This window comes from Microtus pennsylvanicus, chromosome 6 (genome assembly GCF_037038515.1).
Source record: "Microtus pennsylvanicus isolate mMicPen1 chromosome 6, mMicPen1.hap1, whole genome shotgun sequence".
Taxonomy (NCBI): domain Eukaryota; kingdom Metazoa; phylum Chordata; class Mammalia; order Rodentia; family Cricetidae; genus Microtus; species Microtus pennsylvanicus.
The window spans coordinates 15858409-15881216 of record NC_134584.1 but is presented as its reverse complement, the minus strand read 5'-3'; the positions used below and the strand labels follow the sequence as shown (position 1 = coordinate 15881216).

Sequence of the window (22808 nt, the reverse complement as noted above, 5' to 3'; positions counted from 1 at the left end):
CAACCAACCACAAGGTGGCAGATTCATTCAAGAAAATCCAGAGACACCCACTTGGTTGATTTCTGCCCTGTCATGGAGACTAAGCCAGAGAAGTGTTCTCTTGAACCATCTACTAATCTGGAAAAAACAAGTGTCAGCCTTAAGATATGTCTTGGGACCAACGAGACCTTGTGCACAAACACAGTGAAGGAAATGTGCTTCTAAATTCATGGGAAACAGAAGTTAAAGATACAGTTTTGTTGATAGGAAATCATTTCCCCTTAAGAAATGTCTCTCCTTAGCTTTCTCCTGCAATAGATGGGAAGCCATGCAGAGACTCAGAGGCAGACAGTGGGCAGAGAATGAAACCTTGGAACACTCAGTCCTAAATGGGATGTCTCCATCAGACCCACCCCTCCCAACTCAGGTGAGGCTGTGAAAGAGGATGCAGAAAGACTCTAAGAGCCAGAGAGAGTGGGGGACACCAAGAAAACAAGGTCTCCTAGGACTGAGGCCATGACCTCACAGAGTCTGTGCAGCATGCACAGGGCCTGTACTGGTCTGGGCCAGATGGGATCCCGGCGCCGAGAAGAGACGTGGACACAAGCCCCACCCTAACTCAGAAGCTATCTCCAACTATAACCGCTCACAAAGGAAAGATTCATTTCTCCAGTGGACTCACCACGTTTAAGGCCAGGCACCATGGCAAGCAGTAGACGGCCAACAAAAACTCAGTGCAAAAACTCAGTGGTATTTAGGAGTTTTGTTTTTTGGGTTTTTTTTGGGGGGGGGGATTTTCTTTTCTAATCTCACAGTGTTTTGTCTGTTTTCTTTCTTTTGTTCTTTATTTATTTACATTTCAGATATTTTGCTTGTATTTTATAGTTTCCAATTTTGTTTTTTCTGTGTGTTTGAATGGGTTTGAATGTGTGTGTCTCCTTGTGCTTTTTCTTTGGCACTCTCTCTATCTTTCTTTCCTATTTTTTGTCCTATTCTGTTTTATTTTTAATGTTTTGCTTTTTTTTGAGACAAGATTTCCCTGTGTAGCCGGGCTATCCTGGAACTCACTCTGTAGACCAGGCTGGCCTCGAACTCAGAGATTCTCCTGCCTCTGCCTTCTGGGTCCTGGGATTAAAGGCGTGCACTATCCACCTTGCTGCTTGCTTTTATTTACCTTACTTTATTGTTATTATTATTATTTTAGATGCCTGGTTGTATTATAAAAAGATAGAGAAAGAAAAGGTGTGATTTCGGTGGGTGGGGAAGTGGAGAGGATCTGGGAGCAGCCAGAAAAGAACAGAATCAGAATTTACTCTATGAAAAAGATCTATTTTCAAGAAAAATGAAATTTCTCTCCTTAAAATAATAATGTCTCTTTCTGCTTGGCTAAATTTCAATGGTCTTATAAATTCCAACATTACAATGATAAATCTAAGACACAGGAGATTCTCCAGTGTGAACAGGACATCTTATGAGACCTCTTTGGACATGAGAAACCTAGATTTTTGAACCTGAGTTTTGTTTTTGTTTTTTTCCCCACGCTTTGGACCTGAATTTTATTTGTATAAAAACGATGAGGGCTGGAGGCTGATGAAAGAATATGTATATGCAGGACATGCAAAAGACCCCGGGTTCCATCTCCTGACAAAAACAAAATACGATTCCACATAGGAAATAATCACATTAATATTCTGTTTTCCTTCCCCGGAGAAGTAATAACACTGAGATAATGGTTCTCTCTGAGAAAATGCAACATGCAGAGTCTGACACTAACAGCTTTGGGGACTACAGCTACTCTACTGAGCGTCTGCTTCTTTGACTTTGGTTGCACCTGTTTTTACTTTCCTTTTATTGCACTTTGCTTTTGAGGCAAAGCTATCTTCTATGTGTCCCAAGCTGTCCTGGAACTCAGCCCGTCCCCACCACAGCCTCCTAAGCTCTGGGATCGTACACGTGTGTCTACACACCAGACTCTTCCTTGCAGTTTAATTAGACAGCATTTTAAGTATTCCAATATTTTGTCTTCATAAAAATTAAGAACTGAATGACATTCTTAAACTTGTTTACTTTTGCCACCAAGAAATCAAGAGGCTCATAATAATAACAGCTATCTGAGAGAAATGTTATTCAAAATATTGGCTGCCTGTGTTGGTCATTTTCCTATCATTTTAACAAATATCTGACATATTGAACTTATAGGGAGGCAGGTTGTACTCCCACGGTTTTGAAGGTGTCAGTCCAGGATCAGCTGTCCCAGATGGGTTTGGGTGTGGGACAGAACAGAACCATTTGCACCTCATAACTGGGAAGCAAAGGAAATAGAGGAAAATCCCGGGGTACCACAATACTCCTTGAAGGGCATAAATTCAGTGACCTTCCATAGGTCAACCTCTTAAACAAGCCACTACTTCCCATTAGTGTCAGAGGCAGGCAGCCACACCTTAACACACAGGCCTTTGGCACCGCCCATCTCTGGTGGAGATCTGAATTCCCCGCCCACTGATAACAGACTTGAGGTTAACACTGATAGCTGTATGACTTGAGATGCTCCTCCATGTGATAAAACCTGCCTGTGCCACTGAGGTCGGGAGTGACCATGTGTCTTATTCTCATCATTGAATCTAGGAGAGACGTTACACATATCGCTGCTGAGCCCAAGTTCAAGAACAAGCTGATGGCGGCTCACCCCCTTCTTCCTTTCACCTCAAGACCTACCAGCATCAACTCAGATGGGCTCCACCTCGGATACCCAGGTACACAGTTCAGTGATGGGCATATATGGGCAAGAAATAAATGTGAATTGCTGAACCCTGGAGCAATTCTTTACTGAAACATAACTTCCTGTAAATTGACTAATAAGATGTCTTTTAAGGTGAATGTGAAGATAAGTGGATCAACATTTGTAAAATATTTATTCCCATACATGATATATTTTAAATTAAAAAAATGTTTTTATATAATATATTTTGGCCATGCTTTCCTCTCTCTCAGAACCTTCCAGATCCCTACATACCTAACTTCCTGCTAGTTCTCTCTCTTTCACACACACACACACACACACACACACACAAACAAACAACACAAAAAACAGCAAAAACAAACAAAACTCAGAAATGAAAATCAAAACAGCCAAAAGACCAATAAAACAAAAATTGTCCAAACAAAGCAAAAATAAACAAAAAAATCTACAAAAAAATATCCCTGAGCTGTTTATTTTGTGGGTCCAACTACTCTTGGGCATGAGGCCTGCCCTGGTATGTGGATGATACAACCACTGTTCTTAGTTCAAACCTGGAACTCCCACTGGGTCTCTCAACCCAGACCAATCTTTGTGTTTACTCTGTCATGAGACCATCCCCGCAATACTTCCTTGCTTGGCTCCTTTAAAGAAAAACAAAATGTGTTCACACTATAATTTTCACAGAGACTCTGGATGTCATTTTATTCCCCCACAGAACCCTTGCACGGTCCAGGATTTAAAAACAAGAAATGCCCAAGGTTGTACAGGAAGTCCCTCCCGACCCTTCATCTGAGATAGCCACCTGCAGCTCCCTGGTTCCTACATGAGAGGAAATGTACCTGGAGGCACACACTCGGACCACAGAGTAACTGCTACTGCTGAGCCCAGAGGAGAGCATCAGGCATAGGCCTGAGAATGAGGACTTAGCCTAGGAACAGAGGCCTCTATAACTGTCCTATAATATGAGCCCCAGAGGCTGTATCCAGCAAGACATCCCTGAGATGATTAGTACTGTCGATTTGAAAAGAAAAAAAAATCTAGTATCACCTCAGAGGCACACATGTCCACGAGGAAATTGTTAGATCAGGGTAACTGAAATGGATGTCACTCAGTCTAAATGTGGATGGCATGAACACATGAGCTATAATCATGAAGGGAATAAAGAGGAAGAAATGAGCTGAACACTGGCATTCCTCTCTCTCTCTCTCTCTCTCTCTCTCTCTCTCTCTCTCTCTGTCTCTCTCTGTCTGTCTCTCTCTGTCTGTCTCTCTCTCTCTCTCTGTCTCTCTCTCTCTGTCTCTCTCTCTGTCTGTCTCTCTCTCTCTCTCTGTCTCTCTCTCTCTGTCTCTCTCTCTCTCTCTCTCTCTCTCTCTCTCTGCTCAGTGACTGGATGCTATGGAGCCAACTGCCTCATGCACCAGCTACACAGACTTTTTGATCTGGAAAGTGTGGGGAAAGGGTCAGCTGGTCATTCCTCTGCTGCTTTCTTGATCTATCAGGTTTTGACCCCAATATCTGACTCCCAAGATCCTATTGATAATGTAACAATTTAGATAAATACTTCAAGGCCCTAATTGATTTAATTAATGCTTTCTTTAGTAAGAGCTGCCATGGTCATAGTGTCTTATCACAGAAATAGAGCACTTACTAAGACAGACGATAAGACTCTTCAGTAAGGAAGGTAGAATAGAAATGAACGTTTAAACAAAGGACACTGGTAGATAAGAACTCCTCAAACAGTTGGGTTCTTTGTCCAAATAATACCATTTCAAATGGAGAACAGAGGACACACTGTGGCCTTGTCATTATAAAGGATGGCGCTGAGGGACATGCGATTTGCCTGGCTTTCCTCTGAAAGGCAGAGCTGTCTGCTTGACAATGGCAAAGGCAGGTGAAAGAATTCAGCAGCGGTAAAAATACCACACCCTGGAGATAGGCAGTGAGAATCATTTTAGATGGAAGTCTGGGTGCTGGAGTACACTCTGGATCCTAGAGGAGATGTCTAATTGTTGGGACATTTGGAGGCCAGCTGCTCTTCCCTGCTAGAGATCTTTACTTTCCTTCTGATTTGAGTTACTAAAGGCTGTGTCAAAGTTGTTTACCAGCTCTGCTTCACGAGCGTGTGCTGCCTTGCCTTGAGGATCAGAGGATAAGGTTTTCACCTGTTGGCTCACCTGACTGTTGGGTATATAAGCCTCCAGGGTGCTATTGAATAAAGGGCTTCTAACTGGTGGCTAGAGGTCCGTGTGTCTGTGTGTGTTTGTGTGTTTCAACCTCCAGCCTCTTGCCCAAAGCTTGCGAACTGTATGGTAGTGCATAGAGCGCAGACAGGCGTTGTGAGCTGCATCTAATCAACTGACCTCTAAGTTGGGAAGACTCCTGGCTTTTGGGGTCTTGGAATCCAGGCTGAAGTTTTGGAGCACTATAGTAAATACAGTCCCCACAGAGAGGCAGGTTTATGACAATGACACACAAGCCGGCAACAATGAATTGCTCTTCCCAACAGCAGATGCAGACGGTGGTGCTATGCCCAAACTATATTAAATGACCAAGGATTGTGTGCATTGTCCCAAAGTGATAAGATCAGGATAGTAAGATCTCTCTTCACATCTAACGTATTGTCATATGTTGCAGGTCATATTTTATTTTTGCAGGCCATAAAATAAGGCCTAAGTCACATTTTAGCTTAAGTAACAGTTAAAAACATCAAAAGAGGTTTTTTTTTAAGTCCTAAGAAATGACAGATTGGACATAATCAATACATACATTTAGAAAAATGTTTAGCACCTTTAGTAATCAGGGAACAGCAGGTCTTCACTGAAAGTTTGTCTCACCCTATTCGGAACGCCTATCATAGTTTTCTTAATCCAGCAATCCAATGAGACAACTCAATAGATAAAGGCTCTCTGCATCAAGGTTAGAGACCGGAGTTCAATCCCAAGAACCCACATGGTAGAGGGAAAGAACTGAGTCTTCCAGGTTGTTCTCTCACCTCCACGTGCATGAGGTGACAGATCTGCCCACCCCCCTACACACACAATAAATATGTGACATATAAACACAATGGAGTTTATTTAAGCCATAAAGAATAAAATTATGTCATTTGTAAGAATACAGATGGAACTGAAGATCATCCTGCTAAAGAAAATGGGCTGGAGAGATGGCTCAGTGGTTAAGAGCAATGGCTGTGCTCCCAGAGGTCCTAATTCCCTACAACCATATGGTGGCCCACAATCACCTGTAATGAGATCTGGTGCCCTCTTCTGGCCTGCAGGCATACACGCAGGCAGAACACTGTAGATATAATAAATAAATCTTGAAAAAAAGAAAAGAAAACAAGACAGATGCAGAAAAATAAATCTCACATACTTTCATATGCAGAACCTAGATCTCTCTCTCTCTTTCCCTCCATCCCTCTTTTTCTCAATCTCACACACGCATACATGCACGCACGCACACACACACACACACACACGCACATACACACCAGGAAAAGAGAATGGAAAATATTGGAAAGAGTGAGGGGGCTACTGTACTGGAAGAGTTAGAAACAGGTGAAGAGGAGAGAACTCAGTCAAAGGACATGACACACTAAATGTCATTACAAAATCCATCACTTAGTTTACTCATACACTGATGATGGTTACAGCTTATTTGATTATATTCATTTACATGTGTGTGGCAGGGGAGATGTAGGCCACATATGTGTAAGTGCCCACAGGAGCCAGAAGAGGGCATTTGAACCGGAAGCCATAGTTACAGGTAGTTTAGTCACCTGACGTGCTGGCTGGGAACCGAACTTGGACTCTGGGCAAGAGCTGCAGGAGTTCTTAACCACTGAGCCATCTATCCAGCCCAAATAAAAAAGTTTTAAGTAATGACAAAATTTGATAAATTCTTCAATGAATCCAAGAATGAGACAGAGAGGTTAGCTTCATGGGGAAGAACAATTTGTTGCTGTAGTCCCTGCACGTGTGGCTACCAATGGCACCTAACACAGTGCTCCGCAAGTGTGTCTACTGTTATTACACAACACAATAATTAATAGCAGCTTCGTACATTCTTTGCTCACTCCTACATGACACAATTCTGTTTGGAACCCTACTTTCAAGGTTACACAAGGTATAAGTGCTGTCTTTATTCTCTTAGAGGAAATCATCTAAATTGGAAATTTCAGTTTCAGCCTTAAGGAGTCTCCTACCAATCGGAGAGCTCAAGCATACCTATGTGAGTGACAGTTGACAGTTCTATGGTAGAAATCAGCCTCGGATCATTGTATACATCAGCTCCTTCACCCCTGGCCACAATACCTTATGAAAATAAACTTATTACAGTCATTTCATAGAAGCAGAGATGAAGGCCAAGAGCAGATAGAGGCCTCACCCACCCCTAATAGTAAAGCCGGATTCCAAGCTGGAAAATCTCTCTCCAAACCACACATTAACAGCATAGATATGCCTCTTTGTCTTCCCGAACCCAGAGACACCATGTAGAGAGTACCAAAAATCAGCTCCAAGCCCTCAGAAGGGAAGAGACCATAGGCATCCATAGGACACCTGTCTGCCTCTCCTACTTTCTCTCCTCCTTCTTCTCCTCTTCCTCCTCCTCATCCTTTTCGTCTTCCTCCTCCTTCTCTTCCTCCCCCCTACCCTCCCTTCTGCTCTCAAAGGTTCCTTCCCAGGATGGATTGGGTGCTGGGAGGACAGTCTAGTCTGCCAGCTTCCTTTCCCTGTGTCTTATCCTTGCCCTTCATCTTATTTCAAACACAAACTGATGTGGGAGTGTCATATATCAATCTGTTGATTTCATTGGTTAAGCAATAAAGAAACTGCTAGGCCCATTTGATAGGCCCACCCTTAGGTGGGTGGAGTAAACAGAACAGAATGCTGGGAGAAAGAAGCTGAGTCAGGAGTCGCCATGATTCTCCCACTCCAGGCAGATGCAGGTTAAGATCATTCCTGGTAAGCCAGCTCGTGGGCTACACAGATTAATAGAAATGGGCTAGTCCAGGTGCGAGAGTTAGCCAAGAAAAGGCTAGATATAATGGGCCAAGCGGTGTTTAAAAGAATACAGTTTCCGTGTAATTATTTTAGGTAAAGCTAGCCGTGCGGGCGGCCGGGTGCCGGGGACTGCTCTTACTACTACAACAAACTGTATGATGTGGGCTTACAAAGCATTTTTAATGGTTGTATATTGGAAATAAAGTATGTCACATGGGCAGCTTTTTAAAAGGATGCCGGTGCCGTTGCCCGAAAGCACCACTTGACCCCAATTTCTTCCAAGACGTCAAACCGTTCCATTCTCTGCATTCCCTAGCATTTGTTTCGAAAGGTGTGAAGCTACTATAAGTCTGCTTCTTTTCATCTGTCTGGTGAAGAAAGACACACAGGCCGCCAGTGCTAGACACGAACTGGAGATAATTGATTAAGTACCACACGGCAATCCAGTGTGACTGGAACTCCACGGATAGAAGGTAAGAGTAGAATGCACAGCCCCACTGAGTGGACAACTCAACATGTCAGGTGGCTTGGGAGGGGGTGGCAAGATTGATGATATGCGTTCCATCCCCCGGCCCCACGTGTGGAACAAAGGACCCAATTCCTTCGCGTTCCTCTGACTTCCACATGTATATCACATGTATGTACATACATACATGTAATAATTGTCTAATGTTGGCAGCTAGAAATAGCATTAAATAAGAAAATCATAGTTGTCTTATCAGGAGATTCATAGGACACAGTCTGAGAATGTGGCAGACTGCCTTAGCCTACTGCAGCAGCCGTAACAAGTTCCAGCAACTTGGTTGCTCAAAGCAGTACAAATGTTCCTCCAGACCTGGAGGCCAGAAGCCAAGGTGTCAGCATGGCTGTGCTGGGGAAAATGTCCCCTTCCCTCTCATTAGCGCCTGCTGGCTATCAGCATGTCCAGCAGCCAGCAGCATGTCCAGCAGCCAGCAGCATGTCCAGCGGCCAGCAGCATGTCCAGCAGCCAGCAGCATGACTTGGCATCTAGCCACATCAAGCCAATCTCTCCCTGCTTCACATCACGCATGTGTCTTTTCTGAGGGTTCCTGTCATGGATTTAGGACCCACACAAGTGATCAATAATTTCCCCCTCCTGGGAATTCATTATCTCTGCAAATATGGAAATCTCCATCTGTTCTGGAGATTAGGCTGGGCACGTATCTTTAGAGGGCATCGTTCAGCTCCCTGCATTGCCGGTATCGGAAACCAGTAGTCAAATCAGTAAAAACAAATTCAGAAGATAAAGCAGCAGATTGAAAGACAGCAGGTGTTGGGACCATTTGGAGTCCTGGCCTCCAACTGCTCTTCCCTGCTAGAGATCTTTACTTTCCTTCTGATTTGAGTTACTGAAAGCTGTGTCAAAGTTGTTTACCAGCTCTGCTTCACGAGCACATGTTGCCTTGGCCTTGAGGATCAGAGGATAAGGTTTTCACCTGTTGGCCCACTTGACTGTTGGGTATATAAGCCTCCAGGGTGCTATTGAATGAAAGGGCTTCTTACCAGCGACTAGAGGTCCGTGTCTCTGTCTCTCTGTCTTTGTGTGTGTTTCAACCTCCAGCCCCTTGCCTGAAGCTCGCGAACTGTATGGTAGCGCATAGAGCGCAGACAGGTGTATGCACGCTGCAAGCAGGTACACGCACACACATACACACACACACAAAAGAAGAGCAGAAACCCCAAAGGCTTTACTGTGTTGGCCATAAAGCACTGCAGCCCACCTGAAACAAAACATGAAAAGGCACCAAGTCTAGAAAAAAAAAAGCCAAACAAATTCATTTAGGATAAAACCTTCTACTTCTATTGTATTTTGTGTGTACACATATGCACGAGTGGCGTGGGGGGGCATATGTGTGCGTGATTGTTTTCAGGAGGGAGGCACAGATGTGTGTGTGAAAGTCAGGACCATATCTGGTGGCAGTCCGTGCCTCCTCCTCCCTCTTCCTGTGCCCTGTTAAATCTGGCCTGAAGCGCCTAGGAATCCTCCAGTCTCCGCTTTGCATTTTGCCCAGGAGCACTGGGTTGACAGATACCCTACTTTTCATGGGCTCTGGGGATCTGATCTTGGGTCCTTGCACTTAGGCAGCAATCACTGAGTCCCCTGAGCCACCTCCACAGCGAAACCTTTAAACCAAGGATAAAGACTGTGAGCCTGAGAGGGGACAAAAGGTTTGACCCTGAAAATGATGGGCTCCAGTCTCTCCCAAAAAGACTCTCAAAAAGAGAGCTATTGACTATGATTCCTCTCAAGACAGGTCTGCACACTAATGTCGTCTCCCATGGGAAACAGTGTGACATCCTGCATCAGTGGATGCCGATGCCAGGGTGTTAGGGTTAGGAGTGACATGCATGGAGTCCCAGGTCGCCTACCCAGCTTCTGAGCCACGTGCCCTAGCCCTGGATTGCATGGCCCATACCCATCACCACCCTCCCAGCCTCAGGGAACCTCCAATTGTCCTTTGCCTCTTCTAGGCTGATTGTCAACTTTATAATATGGGAAAATTCAATCACGTGAGTTTGTCATCTTTCCAGCTCTAAGTCAGTGAACATAGGGGTCTGTGTTCCCTCCACAGAGGCTGTGAAATCTCTCCTCGGAGGTCTTGAATGCGGGACACAATCCAGCTGTCTACAGCGATTCCTATAGGGAGGTCTCTGCTGGCGTGGGGGCAGCAACAGAGATTCCCCAGGCCCCAAAGGTCTGATAAACTCACCCCTGGAGAGTCCTCCACAAACTGAGGCCAACTGAGAACACGTTCTATACCCCGGAAGGATGTCTCTCTTAGCCCATCCCCTAATGTCCCCCTCAGCTCTGGTTTTAAAGGCATACCCTTTCAGAGATGTTCACACACCACTCCAGAGACTCAAGGGTCTGATCCCAAATGCCCATCCAGATAGGTGGTCAGTTTGGGAGGAGGAACTCTTCCTAACAACATAGTGAAATGAAAGAATAGAGCGACCATGTAAACACCTCCCCCCATTAAAAGCTTCCTTGTCTTTTTGGCTCATTTATGAAACCTTCGCTCCTGGGATTTTCTGTAGAAGTTCCACAAAGATTCTTGAGAAGCCTTGGCAAGGCTTTCCAAGCAAGACCATAAGGAACTTTCTAGAGCTTCGGTAGAAGGCAGCAGCCAGGACCTGCGTTGCCATGCCAACTGCCCAACCAACAGAGAGGGAAAGCGGGACCGGAAGCCTGCGCTAACCTGGCCGGTGCGAGAGAAAGATAAAGCAACAGAGACCTGCAGCCTAAAGCTCGCTTCTTGTTGCTGGCCCTCCAGCATGAACTCATAGCCCCATCCCGCTTTGGCTTTTTTAAATCATAGTTTTAAAGGCAGTTTTCTGGGAAGCTACATCATGACGTCATCAACAGTTCAAGTCTCCATGGTGATTTCCTCATGCACCTATTTTACATTTCCTTTTGCTGGGATCCCTTCTCCCCTGAGGATGAAGAGGAAATTCAGGGTTTGTGCGTGGATTCTATATTCTCACACTTCAGTCCTGTACTGTAGTCCAATGCTGAGCTTTACTTGTGGGTAAAACAAAACAAAAATAAGAGGCAAAGTCGGGACCCAATGTACCAAATCGAAAATTCATTAGCCAGAAAACCATGAGTACCGCAAGATGCCCGCTAGAGGGCACTGTAGTTTAAAAAATTCCAGAACAAAGTCAAAACCCCTAATTTGGGTAAACATGAGTCATTTTATTAGCATTGCCCAAAAGGAACTGTTTCTGAAAAAATGAAATGCCACTGTTTCTCAGACTTAGCAAAACTATTTCACAAGGCACGCCTGAAAAAAAAAATCATTTTCTGGCCACAGTAGCTAGAAAGTAGCTGACTCAAGTGTGCAGAATTGGCCCCAAGCTAAGGTCAGTGTGGATGTGATCAGGAAACCCGAACCAGCCCGAGAATGTGCCAAGACTTCAGGCCCAAGATAACACGAGGGGCTTGTAAATGTCAGATTCGTGCCTCTGCCCAGATGAAAACATCCTGCCCTCTGGCCACCCCCACCGCACTTTCACCCCACCCCACCTCTGCAGAGACTTGAAAACAAGATGTAGGCAAGGCACAGATACTCGAATGACTTCGGAGGGGCCGACGTTTAATTTCATAATGTACGCACGTTGCCAGCTGCAGCTGAGTGAGGACACAGCCTCCTTGTGGAAGGGGTCGCTGTGAGGAGACAAAGGTCAAGGAGGCGCTTTCCCTGTAGCTGAAGCAGACGGACGGGAAGAAAAGAACGCCAGAGAACAGGACAGCATGCTCCGATAGAGACCAGAAACGCATGCTTCGATCAGAGACCAGAAATGCATGCTCCTATTCACAGTCCAAAGTGGCTGACTGTTTTTTCATCAGTCATTTTCAAAACATATAGATTGTTCATTAAACTAAAAATAAATTCCTAGCCTAGGAGTTGAACACCCAAGGGCTAAGACAGGGCAAACGGAAGCCAGGACAGAAAAGTCCTGCAAAGCTCAGCCTATTTGCGCTTGAGCATGCGGCAAATCTTGCTGCAGGCGGGTCTTCCCTGCCCTTGAAGGCGCTGGTCTCACAGAAAACTTCCCAGTGCCTGGGGCCAAGGGAATGTTTCTGTGCACTAGGTCAGAGCTGTGGTCTAGACTGCATTCCAAACTGCATTAGCATCCTAACATCCCAACCGGCCCTTCCTGTGAGTGTGGTGTTACTTAGAAAGAGGGTCTTAGTGGATGTAATCAAATTAAAAGGAGGTCAGAGACAGTCCTGGTCCCCTGTGAATGATGTCTTTCTGAACAGAGGACATTTGAGGAAGCAGAGAGACATGCTCAGAGGAGGAAATTTGGTCGAAGAGAAAATGAGAAGAGTCCACAGTATCCGAACTTCAGAGAGAATGGGGACAGAAAGGACATTAGTCCTCAAGGAACAAAAAAACCCAGAGGGATGACTCAGGAGCAAGAGTGTTGGAAGCAGTGAGACCCCAGATCCTGAATTTCTTGTAATCCCCTGATCTGAGTGCCTACAGCTGCTCTGAGCACGAGACCTTCAGGAGTTCCTGATGGCAGGAGAGTGGTTTCTGGTGGGTTTGGCTGGGGCGTGGCTATCTCTATCTAATCTGCCCCTGAACACAATAAAGGGGGTATTCTTGGGGAATTGATGGATGACCCGTGTCGCTGTCTCTCTGTCTGTGTGTGTCTGTGTATTTTAACCTCCAGTCCCCTTGGCCGAAGCTCCCGAACTGGGTGCCAGTGCACAGAGCACAAACACGGGGGCGCGGTGAGTGGCTCCCTAGGAAAGCAAAGGAGTCACAGCTGAGGGATGGCAGAACTCCAGTGGTCCTGGGAGGTGGAGGGGGCAGGTATGAGCAGGCCCAGTACAACTCTCCAGCCCCTAGGGTCCCTCAAGAGTCCTGTTGTTTCCCTGTCCCTTGAGATGCCAGGATACTGCAGCACTCAGGGGCCAGTGGGTGGGTACCAAAGTAGAAGGGGAATGGAGGGGGCCACAGGCTGGAGGAAGAAGGAAGGAGCATTGATCCCCAAGGCTGGCGGGATCTGCCAAAACCTCATAGGAGCATTAGCTGCTCTAGGAAGCTTACCCTGGTGTGGCAGGAGAGGCAAACAGTCTGCCTAGAGGACATTCCTCTTAGCCCTGGAAAATCCAAAACAGAACCATTTGCTTCAAGTGTGGTCGAGCCCGCTGCTTATTTGGAATAGGTAGGACAAGGCGCTCCCCACAAAGAGGACCTAGTAATTACAACGTCAAAAGCCTCTAGCTGGATCCGCAGCCCCCCGGGTAAGGTAGGAAGTATGTGGCAGCCACATGAGTCATCTCAGGCCCACGGCTTTGGGTCTGTTCTTCTGTCTCCTGACTGTCTGTTTGGTCAGATTTCGACTTGGGAACTGTCTCACTCACCCAGCCACTAACTGTGTATCATAGACGTTCCCAGTCATCTTGTGTTCCTGCCTGCTGGGCTGAAACATGGTAAAAAACAGTTTGTGGGAGTGGTTTGAAGGTTCCAGGAAAAGGCTTTCTAAAGAGTCTCCAACGAAGATGCTCTTAAAAGACACCACCCTATTCTGCTCTGTTCTCCTGGGTGGTTCTTACAAGTGAACAGCCACCCCGTCAGCGCCACTACCACTGTGAGAAACTGAGCGTCCCCGCACCCATTCTTTGCCTGTTCTTTTTTCTTCTTTGTTTTGCTGATGTTTGTTTTCATTTTTTCTGGGACAACCCTGGACCCAGATTTGGGAAGAAGGGGGCATTTTTGAGGGAAATGCAGCAACGATTTGCCCCCATAAGCAGGTCTATCTCAATTTGGAAGTGGTCCTTGCAGCAGATGGGTCTGTATAACTGAGGGAGATTCCAGAGTTCTAAGACAGCTTTAACCCGAGGAATGAGAGTAGCTTATTTTTATCTCTGTATTTGATACAGGCCCATCTCTCTTTCGTAAGGAGTGCGGGTCACCTTGCGTCACTGCGGTAAACTACGACCCTAACAAATTGGGTTTTATTGTTATTGCAAGTGTCAAGCATATACAACAGAACGGAGGAAGAAACTGTTAGTCTCTGGGCCAATCATCCTGTTTCAATAGCCAGGAAGCATCCACACAGTGTGATAACTATATTCAGCAGACCTGGGAAGGAAGAAAGGGATGGGAAGAGGAGATGGGGAGGGAGGGAGGGAACAGGGAAATGGGGAGGGAAGAAAAAAGCCAAGCTCATTGCAAGCTAGAGCACACTCCCTGCTCCCACCATGTTTGTTCTCGTGTTTCAGCCCTCAATGAAATAGTTTTTAATACAAATTACACACTATTCATTTGGCAGACCTCCGCTAGCCTAATCATTTCAATTAAGACTTCAGAGAATTCATTAGGAGCCCCATTAGCAGGCAGTCCGTTTCGTTGCAACTTATTCCGAATATGACTCGAAAACAAAGCTGACTGTTTATGCCAAGATACCATCTTGCTTGTTGGGGTTTTAACCTCATGCAGCAAATTCCAGGAAGACCCGTAGAAAGGTCCAAGCCAAAGAAATGATGGCAGGAGTGGGAATGGTGAGGGTGAGGGGCAGAGGGAGGGAAATACACATTCCAGAGATTTCAGAAAACTCCGGCCAAGCCAGGGGGGATGTTCGCTGCAGAATGTTTAAAGATAAAGGCCCGTGAGAAGTCATCTTGGCACGAGCCAATGGAGACAGTTCTGGCTGGGGACAGCACAAGGTATCTGAACTGGCCTCTGTTTGGGGACAGGGAGCAGATGTCGGCTGGTACACTAGAAGTTTTGCTAATGTAGAGCTTGGGTTTCCTCCTCCCTCTGCACCTCGCCCTCCTCCTTCCTCCTTCCCTCAGCATTTTCTCTCCCTTTATTATCTTGTTTTAAGAGCATGCCCTGACTTAAAAAGAACAAATTACCATTTATGTTAGCCGTGCCTTACGTTTCAGGGGGTCGTTAGAAGACGAAACTGAAAGGGAAAAGGACCAGCAGGGAGTGCCAATTTTAGCTCATGGTTTTGAAGCCATTCATTATGGGATCCGGTGAACTCAGACGACCAACCCGAAACCCTGTCCACGTCTGCAGCTACAAGCATAGGTTTTACAATGGGACCAATGAAATCTTGGCCAGCACGGTCTCCACCTCCATATGGAATCCTCCCTGAAGTAAATGCCTATGGCAGATCTGTCTGCAACGAAGACAGACCCTGGGAAGATGGGTGGATACAAAGTGCCTCCCATCTCTTTCTCGCTCTCCCTTCTCACCACCCCTGTACCTCATGTTGTCTCAACACGTAAGCTCTCAGCTTCTGTTCCAGTGCCATTCCTGCCTGGCTGCCTGCTGCCATGCTCCCCACGGTGATTGTCACGGGCTCACTCTCTCAAACTGTAAGCCCCCAATAAACTCTTTCTTCTATAAACTGCCTTGGTCATGGTGTCTTAGCACAGCAATAGAAAAAAAACTAGGTACATGTGTACCCTCCCACACTGATAAGTGCATATAACAAACACATACATACAACACAAAATAAACACACCCAGCCTTGTTTGTAACAGTGAGGGCAAAGGTCACCCTCTCCAGAGACCACAGCTTGGGATGTATGGTTTTGCAGAGACTATAAGTTCCAGGGGTGATGTGGGATTTCCCGCTGTATGCTGTGATTACCATTAATGAATAAAGGAACTGCTTTGGGCCTATAGTAGAGCTATAGGAGAACAGAACTATTCGGGGGAAACTAAACTGAATGCTGGGGAAAAGGGCGGAGTCAGAGAGAAGCCATGGAGCCACCACTGGAGACAGATGTGCTGAAACTTTGCTGGTAGGCCACAACCTCGTGGTGATGCACAGATTAATGAAGATGGGTTGAATTAAGATGTAAGAGTTAGCCAATAAGAAGCTAGAACTAATGGGCCAGGCAGTGATTTAATTAATATAGTTTTATTAATTATTGTGTGATTATTTCAGGGCTAAGCAGCCGGGAACCAACAAGCAGCCTCCTTACTACACAGGACAACTTTTCTTCAGTTCTCAAGCCAAGAGAAGAAGGCTGGATGTGTTTCCCAAGGTCAGGAGGCACCAGGAGTCACTAAACCACATCAGGGGTGAGGGGGAATGGCTTTTACTCTCACAGATTAAAATCTAGGTCATGTGACCATGGGAAATCCATTTGATTTCTTCTCTGACCTAGAAAAGGGAAGACCTGTGTCACAGACCCCTGTAAAGATGGAATGCTTTAATACTATTAAAATGCCTGATTTAAGGACCACATCACGATGTTAGCACGCTCCTTCCAAAAATACTATCATTTCAAGCATCAAGGAATCTGGGAAGCTTGCCTTTCTGGAACACAAGTTAATAGTTGAATCCAAAATATTCCACCATAACTCATCCCTCATCAAAACATGGCAGGCATACGAATGTGGGTGAGTACTACCAGAAACACTCAGGAGCTAGAAGTATTCGCCAGTCTATTGTTTTCATTTTCATCTCTCCCATATTTGGTCCGAGTTATTTATAACTAAAAGAAATGGCATCCGTTAAGCTGAGTTAGGAGGCTAATGTCTTTACAAAGTTTGTGTTGCTAATTAAATTAAGGTGTGTAGCAGATCAAGGACAAATACTGGGCTCAAGAAAATATTTCCTTGGATCCCAGGCTCCCAGGCTTCAAAGGCTAACTGGAAGGTGCGTGCAGGTGTGGGTAGTCCTCCTTTCCCTGCCAGGCAGGGGTGCTGGCACAAGGAAGGCGAGGGCCCCGGAGATCCGTGGCAGAGCTGAGAGATGCCTCCAGCGATTGGCTGTGCCATCAGATGACTGGGGAGAGTGATGAGTCAGAAGCTGCAGGTTTGGGAGCTGATTCTGCCATGGCGCACATCCTACTAGAAAGTGGCTTGACGTCCAGCTTTGTATTCTTCTGTGAAGAACGGGACTGTGATGTCTCACCAATTTGTCTTGAAGTTTCGATAAGAAGGTGATACTTTTCAGACACACTAAAAGGACTCGGAAATAAAACTCTAGAGGGATGCTCAAGCCAATTACTTTGCCTCCCGGGAAGAAATGTCATAAGCTTGTATCCCCCCTGTTCTGTATACAGGACATACTCCATAATTCTGAGGGAAGTGGGGATGAGGGCTGTGCTGCGCACAGGCCCAGGACTCTCTGCAAATTGTGGTCATCCTTTCTTTCTCTGGAATTAAGTCTTCACGGTGCTGTTGCAGCTCTCGCCCCAGCTGAGCCTGTCCTGAATGTGACAGCCTGCCAGGAGGAAAGATATTTGATAAAGACCTTCCCTTTGGCTCTCAGACCATTGAATGAATGGATCCAAGGGACCAAAATTTCCTCAGGAGGCTCAGACTGGCTGGCGGAAAAGGTTGACGCCTGCTACCCAAGGAGTAGCTTGTCTCCCTGGAAGAGACAAGCCGGCAGACCACCTTCCAGGAGAGGGACGCTGAAGCAGTGGGGGCTAGGGGACATCTTGATGAGAACTGCTTAGATGTGAGCACCTCTTGTTCTCTACCTAAGCCTCATGTCAGGACCCTGGAAGAGGAGTGTGACGAGACACTAGACCTCTCCTTTCATCTTCTCAACGTGGATATACCGAATAAATTTCCTTTTCTCTGCTTTTCACTATGACCTGTGTTTTCAGTTTGCCTACCTTTAATAATGGGGTCGTCAGGCCCAGCAGAGACTTGGAGAGCAACACATCCATGACTCAGGCAACAGGAACATCGGCTAAGAAGAAGGCGGCTGGGAATGAATGAAGGAAGGCTCATCGCAGCCCAGGAAGGAATCCTGGCAACCGCTTCAGGTAGGAGGCAGTCTCATGCCAGCTCGCTGCATCCCATGCTGTTGAGCAAGGGCTCTCAACAACATCTCTTTTGGTCCACGTTTACCTCCCATGGGACTGAACATTTCGACACTTTTGTAAGTCTAGACGTGAAACTCAACTTATCAGTGAAATACGACATCAGGTCATCTTCAAAGCTAACAAAAGACAGTTGGAGATACTGGGGAAACCCAGCCCCTGACTGTATGATAAGAAAAGAATGCAGAAGGGCTGAGCACAGACAGCACCCATTTAGATGTTGTATCTTTGGGCATTTTGTTCTGACCTTTGGAAAAAGTTTTTTGCTTGTTTGTTTGCTTGCTTGTTTTTGTTTTGTTTTTCCCAATTTGAGATAAATGAGTTGATGCTAGGGTATAGGCTGAGCTTGCTAGATAGGACACCAGTGGAATCCTCTTGTGGTTCCCACCATTTGGAATTGCAACTTCCATTGCTGTCCCCAGCCTTAAATGACTTTTCCTTGCTTTGACCTTGAGCTATAGTGAATCAGCCCTTGGCAGAGGACTGAGTTGCTTAGGTACTGAAATAGAGACACTTTCAAAACCCCCAGTATCACTGGGCATGTCTGAGGCTTCCAGTGTAGGAGACAGATGTGACCTAATGTCACTTCACACAGAAGTTCATGCGCTTATCTCACTTAGCAAGAAGTTTAGAGACATGTGAACAGGCTGTGCAGCTCTCTGTGGTCATCCCTGGCCTAGAGACAGTGACGGAGTGACCCAAAAGGGCAGAGTCTTGGTCACATCTCCCTGAGTTTAAGTCCTGTGTCCATGGGTTATGAAGACCCCGTGAGTTATCTGCCACCCCAGCCTCAGTTCCTCCTCTGTCCATTGGACCTCTCTTGCAGCTTTGCTGTTAGCATTAAGTTGGCTAAGTCATCTAAGTGTCTATCTAGACATGGATTAAGTAACACACGAATGCTAATTCTTAATGTTTTTATCTGTTTATAGCTTCTGCTTAGCACTGTGAGAGAGTCCCAAAGCAGCAACCTTGCACAGGGCACGTGACAATGAGCACACCCAGAAACAAAGGAAGGCACAGAACAGAACCGGCAAGAAGTGATGGTGGTCTGAGCTTCTGGGCATTTCTCTCTTTCAACAGGAAAATAGTCTTCCCCAGATTGCTACCTCTCACTATGGGAACCTCTAGTCTGGCTTGCAAGGTAATTAAAAAGCTGATTCTTGGCATGGGGATGCAATTATCATGGTTTAGACTCCCTGTGCTATGTAACACGATAGCCACCAGCCATATGAAACATTTTCTATTTTATAAGGCTTTGTGTGTGTGCATGTGTGTATGTCTACAATGGAGGAGTTTGTTTGCTTGCTTGTTTTGGAGATGAGTTTTTTTATTAATAAAGATTTATTTTGATTTTATACATGTGGGTGTTTTGCCTATATATATGCATGCACACCACATATGTGTGTGTAGTTTCCATGGAGACTAGGAGAGGATGTTAGATCCCAGTGAACTGGAGCTACAGGTGATTACGAGCTGCCATATAGGTGCTGAGAGCTGAACCTGGGTCCTCTGTAGGTGTGATGCTATGAGAACAGTGGGTGTGATGATAGTGTGAGCATGAGTGTGAACACAGCCTGCAAACAAGAAGGACAGAGGAGTGCAGGATACATCCCTGGACTCAGGTTTACCGCACTGGCCTCTTTGCCTCTACAGCGGCATCTCTGCCCATGAAGCCAGCTGACCGAATTGCTGGAAAGGGGGCATAGTCGGGAAGAATGATTAAGATCCCTTCCACCCAAATCTGTTTCAGTAACTAAAGGGGGAAAATGATGCTTTTTACTGCTTACATCCTGGACCTAACGTGGTAATAAGATTCTGTAAGTTACCATGTTGACCATTTTTATGATCGTCCCATAAAGTTTAGCAATAAAAATCAATTTCTGCCTCACGTAATCACTGTGAGGCAAAGTCTATCACATGCCAAGGCCCCAGGGAAGGATTATAGATCTGCCTGCAAAATGCCGCTGTGGGAGCATCACCATTTTACCCAAAAGGCCCCGGGCAGCAGTACAAGTCCCCAGGGCACCTCAAATACGTGGTGTGCTGGCTGGCGGTGGCAACTGCGCAGCTGGAGCAGTAATAACAGCTGGTGTACAGTTATGAACAACTACATGGGGGGGGGGGGACACTTGCCTAAGGTCTGCAAATGAAAGGCTAGGATTGTTGCCCTAGTGCCAAACACGGCACCCTGCCAGATTTTCTCATCACAGCTCTAGATTAGCAAATCTTTTGCAGATGTGTCCGGATAATGATTCTTGAATGCACGCACACATCAGGACCATCTGGAAAGATCTGACACATACCTGTCGTTCTAGCACACAGCACTCAGGAGGCAGGGTCAGGAGGAATGTGAGTTCAAGGTCAGCTTGGTGAGTTCCAAGCTAACTGGATTACTAGGAAACTGTTGTCTCCAAAGTAACACGAAAATGATATCTTTGGGGAAAGTCTAAGCACAAAATTCCCTCAGGTTCCATATTATTTTACACACATTCTGAAGACAGTTCTACGTGATCACGTCAATTAATCGGCTTTCTAGCTGTGGTCATCACATGAGGTCAAGTGAGGAATTTATCTAAAAAAAAAATAGCTTTGTAGGTTTAGATTAGTGATGCTCAGCCTGAATTTCATCCTTCCATCTTTGGAGGAAGAGGCCAATGGAAGGTCTTGGAAGCTCTGGTTCCAGAAGCTACCATCCTTCTCTGTCTATGTTTGAAAGTGGAGCAAGATTAGAAAGGAAGGCATGACCTGGAGTTGGTGCCTGGAACTTTGACACTTGCGTCTGCTAGAACTCAGAAACGCAAGTAGAACGTGATCAGTGCTGAGAGGAGTGTTGGGAGGTGGAAGGAATCTTGATGTCCTGGAGAGTTTACTTCCTAGGCTCAGTCCTCCCCCCACCCCCAACAACTCACATCTGACAACAAGACCTTTCTTTGAGGTCTTTGCCAAGGAATCTAAGGGTCCGTTTGAAGCACTTTTCTCCTAAGAAAATTTATTTCCACATGCAGTTGGGATGAAAAGTATGTGAAACCCATCCAAAACAAAGGTGCTTTACATCGTTTGAAGTCCCTTGGTCTATCTTAAGCTGCATGCTATCCATGAAAAGGAGAGAACTTCCAAGCCAAGCTAGGGCTCTGAGTAAGTTAATCCCTCCAGGAGTCCTAGTGACAAAAGCCGAATAGAGATCATGCCACTGTGTTTTAAGTCACAAACAAGCTAAACATCTGAGCTATTTCTGCTGTCTCTAAAATATTAAAACCAAGATGGTTGTGATATTTGTTGACATTTGTTATACTTCTGTTGAACAATTAGCCTGCAAGGATATTAACAGGAAATTCCATTCAGGAGATAAGCAGCTGTCCCTGCAAGCCTTCAGCCAGATCATGGGACCCAGAATCTTCTTTATGCGGCTTCTGTTGAATAGTCAGCATTCCTACGTGTCCCAAAGGAAATGCATTTAAAATAACTTTTATGGCTAATTTTGACTCATACTTTTGGAAAGAAAAAAGAAAAACAGATTTTAAGGTTAATTTTTACTCCAATTGTAGTGTGTCAGCTATGAATGTTTATCAGTGACTTTAATTATCATATAAATTTCAAATACCAGTCTTCAACCAATGACCTACCCCAGTAATTACCAAACTGATTTGCAATCCTCAAGTCGGCCTTAGGAACCCAGATTTCATAGCCTCCCATTATGCATTATTATTTTATTTTTGCAGGAAACTTCTAAGAATAACCTCTCATAAAAAAAAAATACTAAGTCTTCTATTTTTGAGCTAGTTAAACATGCAACGTAACACTTGGATTGCAGCTCCTGAATTAGTGGGGCCACAGTTTCAAATGGCTAAAAATAATACAGCTAAGAAAGACAGAGGGAAAAAAAAGAGAAATAATATGGGTAAAAGAAATTATCAGCCTATAGATTTCGAAGACCATAAACTACATAGATATGAAAGCAAACATCTATCATCAAGAATAGTTTTCAGCGGGCAATGGTGGTGCATGCCTTTAATCCGAGCACTGGGAAGGCAGAGGCAGAAAGATCTCTTTGTTCAAGGCCAGCCTGGACTACAGAGAGAGTTCAGGACAGCCAAGGCTACACAGAGAAACCCTGTCTCAGAAAGGAAAAACAAAGAATAATTTTCAACAAACTGCACAGGAAGTGGTTTCTCTTTTCATGTTTTCTCAAGGGTTTGGAGAATCTTGTCATGAGGAGGCAGCTTCTCACTTGCAACCTAGGACTATTGAGGAGCAATTTTGATGCTTCTCATTTATGCACATTCATGGTTTTATACAAATTCCTATTAACCAATGATAGATAACCTGGTGACTAAAATGTAAATCTTATCCAGTATTCTTAGCGTAAAGACTCAATGGGTATTGCATATGTTGTGGTCAGCATACTGTTTGTATTTAATTCCTTACAGACAGCAGTAAGAAAACAATACAAACTCATCCACATGAAATACTGAATCTTAATCACATACTCATACACAGGGCAGGAAGGACACCCCAGCCAGGTGAAGTATATTACAATAGCAGAAAAAAAATGGCCTCTTTGTGAACGTATAGAACATTGTGTTTTTTATGAAGGGGTAAGGGCTCTATCAAAGATTCACTTACAGTCCCTCACTCATGAACTCTTCCACTGCCTCCTTCCCAAATGTCATTCCCACCTGCCTCAGACTGCTACTGCTTAGAGTCCTCTCCCCCGTCACTGTGAGGTCCAACAGCCTCCATCTGGCCTG

The 22808-nt window shown here is 45.3% G+C and overlaps 1 long non-coding RNA gene across 1 annotated transcript in view; it reads right to left on the bottom strand.

Annotated features, from left to right (window-relative positions):
• The window catches only part of LOC142852769 (uncharacterized), a 51007-nt gene that overhangs the window by 1162 nt on the left and 27037 nt on the right, over positions 1-22808 (bottom strand). The window contains exon 2 of the long non-coding RNA XR_012910985.1: positions 52-117. This is a non-coding gene — a long non-coding RNA (uncharacterized LOC142852769). The remainder of the gene's footprint in view (positions 1-51; positions 118-22808) is intronic.